Below are 7,867 nucleotides of genomic sequence, written 5' to 3' on the forward strand. Positions count from 1 at the left end.
ATTTGCTTCTTTTTGTTCTAGATCTTTTAGGTGTGCTGTCAAGCTGCTGACATATGCTCTTTCCTGTTTCTTTCTGCAGGCACTCAGCGCTATGAGTTTTCCTCTTAGCACAGCTTTCATTGTGTCCCATAAGTTTGGGTATGTTGTATCTTCATCTTCATTAAATTCTAAAAAGTTTTTAATTTCTTTCTTTATTTCTTCCTTGACCAGGTTATCATTGAGTAGAGCATTGTTCAATTTCCACGTATATGTGGGCATTCTTCTCTTATTGTTATTGAAGACCAGTTTTAGGCCGTGGTGGTCCGATAGCACGCATGGGATTATTTCTATCTTTCTGTACCTGTTGAGGCCCGTTTTTTGACCAATTATATGGTCAATTTTGGAGAAAGTACCATGAGGAGCTGAGAAGAAGGTATATCCTTTTGCTTTAGGATAGAATGTTCTATAAATACCCGTTAAGTCCATTTGGCTCATGACTTCTCTTAGTCTGTCGACATCACTGTTTAATTTCTGTTTCCATGATCTGTCCATTGATGAGAGTGGGGTGTTGAAATCTCCCACTATTATTGTGTGAGGTGCAATGTGTGTTTTGAGCTTTAGTAAGGTTTCTTTTACGTATGTAGGTGCCCTTGTATTTGGGGCATAGATATTTAGGATTGAGAGTTCATCTTGGTGGATTTTTCCTTTGATGAATATGAAGTGTCCTTCCTTATCTTTTTTGATGACTTTTAGTTGGAAATTGATTTTATTTGATATTAGAATGGCTACTCCAGCTTGCTTCTTCTGACCATTTGCTTGGAAAGTTGTTTTCCAGCCTTTCACTCTGAGGTAGTGTCTGTCTTTGTCTCTGAGGTGTGTTTCCTGTAGGCAGCAGAATGCAGGGTCCTCGTTGCGTATCCAGTTTGTTAATCTATGTCTTTTTATTGGGGAGTTGAGGCCATTGATATTGAGAGATATTAAGGAATAGTGATTATTGCTTCCCTTTATATTCATATTTGGATGTGAGGTTATGTTTGTGTGCTTTCATTCTCTTTGTTTTGTTGCCAAGACGATTAGTTTCTTGCTTCTTCTAGGGTATAGCTTGCCTCCTTATGTTGGGCTTTACCATTTATTATCCTTTGTAGTGCTGGATTTGTAGAAAGATATTGTGTAAATTTGGTTTTGTCATGGAATATCTTGGTTTCTCCATCAATGTTAATTGAGAGTTTTGCTGGATACAGTAACCTGGGCTGGCATTTGTGTTCTCTTAGGGTCTGTATGACATCAGTCCAGGATCTTCTGGCCTTCATAGTTTCTGGCGAGAAGTCTGGTGTGATTCTGATAGGTCTCCCTTTATATGTTACTTGACCTTTTTCCCTTACTGCTTTTAATATTCTTTCTTTATTTTGTGCGTTTGGTGTTTTGACAATTATGTGACGGGAGGTGTTTCTTTTCTGGTCCAATCTATTTGGAGTTCTGTAGGCTTCTTGTATGTCTATGGGTATCTCTTTTTTTTAGGTTAGGGAAGTTTTCTTCTATGATTTTGTTGAAGATATTTACTGGTCCTTTGAGCTGGGAGTCTTCACTCTCTTCTCTACCTATTATCCTTAGGTTTGATCTTCTCATTGAGTCCTGGATTTCCTGTATGTTTTGGACCAGTAGCTTTTTCCGCTTTACATTATCTTTGACAGTTGAGTCAATGATTTCTATGGAATCTTCTGCTCCTGAGATTCTCTCTTCCATCTCTTGTATTCTGTTGGTGAAGCTTGTATCTACAGCTCCTTGTCTCTTCTTTTGGTTTTCTATATCCAGGGTTGTTTCCATGTGTTCTTTCTTGATTGCTTCTATTTCCATTTTTAATTCCTTCAACTGTTTGATTGTGTTTTCCTGGAATTCTTTCAGGGATTTTTGCGATTCCTCTCTGTAGGCTTCTACTTGTTTATTAATGTTTTCCTGTGTTTCCCTAAGTGTGTTCATGTCTTTCTTGAAGTCCTCCAGCATCATGATCAAATATGATTTTGAAACTAGATCTTGCTTTTCTGGTGTGTTTGGATATTCCATGTTTGTTTTGGTGGGAGAATTGGGCTCCGATGATGGCATGTAGTCTTGGTTTCAGTTGCTTGGGTTCCTGTGCTTGCCTCTCGCCATCAGATTATCTCTAGTGTTACTTTGTTCTGCTATTTCTGACAGTGGCTAGACTGTCCTATAAGCCTGTGTGTCAGGAGTGCTGTAGACCTGTTTTCCTCTCTTTCAGTCAGTTATGGGGACAGAGTGTTCTGCTTTCGGGCGTGTAGTTTTTCCTCTCTACAGGTCTTCAGCTGTTCCTGTGGGCCTGTGTCTTGAGTTCACCAGGCAGCTTTCTTGCAGCAGAAAATTTGGTCTTACCTGTGGTCCCGAGGCTCAAGTTCACTCGTGGGGTGCTGCCCAGGGGCTCTCTGCAGCGGCAGCAACCAGGAAGACCTGTGCCGCCCCTTCCGGGAGCTTCAGTGCACCAGGGTTCCAGATGGTCTTTGGCTTTTTCCTCTGGCGTCCGAGATGTGTGTGCAGGGAGCAGTCTCTTCTGGTTTCCCAGGCTTGTCTGCCTCTCTGAAGGTTTAGCTCTCCCTCCCACGGGATTTGGGTGCAGAGAACTGTTTATCCGGTCTGTTTCTTTCAGGTTCAGGCGGTGTCTCAGGCAGGTGTCCTGCCGCTCCTGGGCCCTCCCCCACGGGAGCCCAGAGGCTTTATACAGTTTCCTCTTGGGCCAGGGATGTGGGCAGGGGTGAGCAGTGTTGGTGGTCTCTTCCGCTCTGCAGCCTCAGGAGTGCCCACCTGACCAGGCGGTTGGGTCTCTCTCTCACCGGGTCTGGGAGCAGAGAGCGGCTGCGGGCCGGGATCCGCGGGTCCATGTGATTTTTTTAAAGCACACAGATATGTATTATGATGTTCAAATCAAAGTAAGTTTATCCTTGCTTTCAAACGCTTTTCATTTCTTTGTGGACAAAGCCTTCAGAATACCTTCTTGCATTATGGCTTCCTGAAATTCAGATTGCATTGTCTATAGTCACCCCACTGTACATTGGAACATGATAAATTTCCCTTGTGAAAGGCCATTAACTACGGAATTTGTTTCTCTGTACAGAATCTGTAATCAAGACGGAAAGAGAGCAAACGCCAGCATTGGGCGGTATGGCTGCCTTGTGATCCGAGTGTCCCACAAAGAGATATCTCAGCAGTGGTTGTTCTGGGCTGATGCTCACGGGATGAGAATGCCTATAATGCAAGCATGAGGATCTGAGTTCGGATCCCAACACAGGCATACCGAGCACATTCGAGCAGCCCCAGAGCTGAAGAGAAGGAGAGAAAGAGAATAATCACTGGCACTTGGCCACTAACCTAGCTCTAAGTTCAGTGACAGAGCTAGTCTCAAGGAAATGAGGTAGAGAGGCAGGAAGTAAGGACACCCAACATTGTCTTCCTAGACTCCACACACATGTACATCTGCACACCACATAGTACACACACACACACACACACACACACACACACACACACACACACACGTCTTTTAACCAAACCTGCAGTCATCATATATGACTGTGGGAGGGACATGTTTCATGAGGCAATAATGAAAAGAAGGAGGAGGAGGAGCAGCAGGAGGAAGAGAAGGAGGAGGAGGAAGAGAAGGGGAAGGGGAAGGGGAAGAGGAAGAGGAAGGAGGAGGAGGAGGAGGAGAAGGAGAAGGAGAAGGAGAAGGAGAAGGAGAAGGAGAAGAAGAAGAAGAAGAAGAAGAAGAAGAAGAAGAAGAAGAAGAAGAAGAAGAAGAAGAGGAAGAAGAGGAGGAAGAAGAGGAAGAAGAGGAGGAAGAGGAGGAAGAAGAGGAAGAAGAGGAAGAAGAGGAGGAAGAAGAGGAAGAAGAGGAGGAAGAGGAGGAAGAAGAGGAAGAAGAGGAAGAAGAGGAAGAAGAGGAAGAAGAGGAAGAAGAGGAAGAAGAGGAAGAAGAGGAAGAAGAAGAAGATTCTGAGTTGCAATGGCCCATGGCCCATCTTGGTGCACTAGGAGAATTCTTTACAAAATGGGTGTTAAACTGACATGTGGAATTTCCTGGGCAAGAGTGAGATTTAGTTTACTCTCTCCCATCATGCCATTTGTACATTTAGATCTTAATGTCAAACTCAGCTTTTTGTGGGAATAAGCAAAAGCATCATTTTCAATACTGCATCGTTCCTTCTGTGCATTCATTCTTGTCTGGTGAGAACGGCAGCTGTGCACACGCATCCCGGACATGTGTACTATTTGTGGATGCTACGACTTGAATAAGAAATGACCCTGCCCCCACAGTCTCCTGTCTTGAATGTTTGGTTTCACAATAGCTGGTCTTACTATTTTGAGCCATTATGGAAACTGTAGGAAGTGGGATGTAAGAGGAGCAAGTAGGGGTAGGTTCCAGGAATAGGATATCCTTGTCCATTTCCTGTTTTATTCTGTTTCCCAGCTTAGTATGATAAGATGCGCTTGGCTCTGCCATAGCAAAATGAACCCTTAACAGTCAAGAGAGTAAAAAGTCCCTTTCACCACTAAGCTCTCCGTGCCAGTACTCTGGTTTAAGTGAAACCACAGGCTGTGTTGCCAGACACAATTCCCAATTCCACAACTTCTCTACTATGACGAACTGATTTCTCTGATACCATGAGCCAAAATAAACTCCTCCTTACTCAAATGGCTCCTGTCAGGCATTTGGCCACAGTGACAAGAAGTATCAGAACATACTATTTATACTATCAATATAGTTTCTTCCTTCTTTTGTTCAATCTCACTCACTCTTGGCTTCCTGGTGAGGACATCATTGTCTCTTAGCAGTATATCCTTGCCAGGTTTATTCTGCCCGATGGATGAATGCTCCAATCGCTTCTTGCTCACTTGGAGTCTGAGCTTTCCTCTTCTTGTTTCTGACTGCCTCTGACACAACATCCCTTCTTTTCTCACTCACTCCTGATCAATTTCCTTTCCCACATTCCACTTCTGTGGGCAGCCTCCTGCCTAGTCTGTTGTTCCATTTAGTCCACGCCTTACATTAGACACTGCTAACTATTACTGAAAGTAGACAATGAGATGGACAAGATGTTGCCCACAGTTGGTAGTTGCTTTAGTTGGTAGACTTAGTGGTGAGAAAATTGTCAGTTCTCTTGAAAAAGTTAGCTCAATATTGGGATTTTTATGAAAAACAATGAATGAATTGGTCCTAAGTGAGGAAGAGAAGGAAGAGGAGGAGGGGGAGGAGGGGGAGGAGGAGGAGGAGGTGGAGGAGGAGGAGGAGGAGGAGGAGGAGGAGGAGGGGAAAAAGAAGAGGAGGAAAAGAGAAGGAAGAAGGTTTCCTGGAGTTGTGGACAGAAGTGGTATTATTTCAGGTAACAGAAGGCCATCACTCATATTAGGAATATTCTTTCAAATTGGTTTTTAAATTAAATATCCTGACTTCTGAGTTATGATTGCCCATTTTGGCTTGGCTTGCAGTAGTCATAAATAATCACCTTTATTGGCTCCATCTTATCTTTTCTGGAAGCCTGTGTAAGCTCTGGCACCTAGAGGTTTAATTACGGTTTCTCTCCTCGCTGTTATTTTCATAGACAGGCCCCTCCAATCAAGTGGATCCTTGGCATCCCTTCAGTGGAAGCTCCTTTGACACCCATCAAGCCATTCTTCATTAATACCTTAGTAAGTCTTCAGAATCAAAGAATAACTTAAAAATAGACATGATTTTTCAGAGACCAGCACCAAAAGGAGCCCTACATTAAAAGGTATTTAATATGCCAGAGATAGGAACCAGAGAAAACTGAGTACGGAAATATGTAGGAGATGCGAACTCCAATGAAGAGTGGGTGGGTTGGAGATAAATTTGGAACTGGGCAAGTTTATATAAACTAGTTTATCCACTATAATTGTTGTAATATTTTCACTACTTTTAGAATTGCAAATTTTTTGAAACAATGATTTGAATTTTTAAAAAAAGTTATGTGTATGCATGTATGTATGAGTGAATGCAGAAATGTGTAGGGTGGGGTAGGGAGATATGCAACTGAGTGCAGGTGCCTGAAGAGGCCAGTGTCGTAGGATCCTCAGGATCCAGAGTGCTAGACACCTATGAGACCATTGATTTGGGTGCTGGGAGCTGCTCTCGGTCATTCTGCATGAGCAGGATGTTCTCTTAACTGTGGAGTCATCTCTCCAGCCCCCAATTAGCAATAATCGCGCCTTGGATAACCCTCATTGCCTACGATACTGCCACTGCACAAAGCTTCTCTCCAGCCCCCAAAACAGCACAACTTGGGAATATTTCCTTGGGCTAGTTAGATCCTGAGTTAGTGCTAAAACAAAAGCAATGCTCATGTAAGATCTTAATTATTGTATACCACGGTTAAAGATCCAGAAAACCGAGAATGGATAGGGTCTCCAGAAGGAAACATTTGACACCAGTAGCATTGGAAAAAGTGATGTTGGATGAGATTTTAGTTTGAGCTCATACAGAGAAAACAAATCATTTTAGTAAATAAAAAAACAATCAGCACCCAGGTCCAAGCCAGGCTAAATAATGGCCAGAAAGCCATCGAAAACTTACTGGGATTTAGTAAATAGATGGACTTTCTTTTTCTTGTTAAGATCATGAGAGCACAAGATTATAGTTATTATTTTGCAGAAGAATTCTCTCAGGCAAGAATTTACCTCTGTTACCATTTTTAATTCTCTGGTTTTTAAAAATGAATACATTTCTATTTTCAAAGGGAAAAGAAGCCACTTTAAAGAATTCTGTGCATGATTTCTAACAAGCTTTACAACCTGTAACCATTTTTATCCATTCTTCTCCCTCAAATTCCTGGACTGGGATGTGTGTGAATTATCTCTTCTCTCTAAAGCTGTCTCACAGTTTGTTCCTGCCCTGTTCCTACTATTGCATCCATGTTATCTTTGTCTCCAGGATTAGCTTCCTGCTATGGCTTGACTAAAGAATGATGCCATAGACTCATTACTGAATACTTGGTAGTCACCGAGCTAGTGACCCAAATTTAGGAGAAGCGGGCTATCTTAGGAGGTGGGGCCTCACTGGAAGGGGTGGGTCACTGAGAGTCTTAGTCATCTTTTTGTAGCTGACCCCAGGCTCCTGGCATCTCTGTTTCCTGTCAGCTAGACCCTCAACACTCCCATATGTCATTCTGCCAAGGCTCAATCAATGGGCCTCTTAACTATGGAGGGCAGTCTTTAAAACCATGAGCCAAAATATGTCTTTCCTCCCTTGAAGCTGTTATACTGCGTATTCTGTCACGGTAATGTGAAAAGCAGTATTCTCCCATTGATTTTCTCCATCAGCCCTTGGTGACCACTCTAAACCTTATCCACTTGAAATCACTCACCTGGGCCCGGGAAATAGTTTCAACAAAAGCTGTATAGGGCACAAAGGACCTCCCTTCCTCACTTACCCATCCCAACCTATAACGCTCAATCTTTCTCTTCTACTTGTTCATCTTTTCTTAGATGGGGTCTACCATGTCTGAGTCTTCAGCGATCATCTGTGATCACAGATCCTTACATGTCCACATATATATCAGCATAGCACTTCCAACAGCAGTTTGTAAAAGGATCTCGGCCAACAGTGTGAGTTAGGCCACACTCATAATCTGATTCTTTTGTTTTTAGTACATTATAACGCAGTGTGTGTGTGTGTGTGTGTGTGTGTGTGTGTGTGTGCGCGCGCGTGCGCACGCATGCGTTGTGTGAGCTTCCACATTGGAAGCTCAGGAACCAAACTTAGGTTGTCAGGCTCGGTGGCAGATGCCTTTACAAACCAAATCACGTGTCTGGGCCCATAATCCAACTATTGAATTGTAGAAAGTTTACAACAGTTTTGCTAGTTACA

General features: G+C 42.9%; 1 pseudogene; it reads right to left on the bottom strand.

The window, feature by feature from the left end:
• Positions 1 to 6,190: 6,190 nt before the first annotated feature.
• On the bottom strand, positions 6,191 to 6,255 carry LOC134483091 (U4 spliceosomal RNA; annotated as a pseudogene).
• Positions 6,256 to 7,867: the final 1,612 nt, after the last annotated feature.

This window comes from Rattus norvegicus, chromosome 18, assembly GCF_036323735.1.
Source record: "Rattus norvegicus strain BN/NHsdMcwi chromosome 18, GRCr8, whole genome shotgun sequence".
NCBI lineage: Eukaryota > Metazoa > Chordata > Mammalia > Rodentia > Muridae > Rattus > Rattus norvegicus.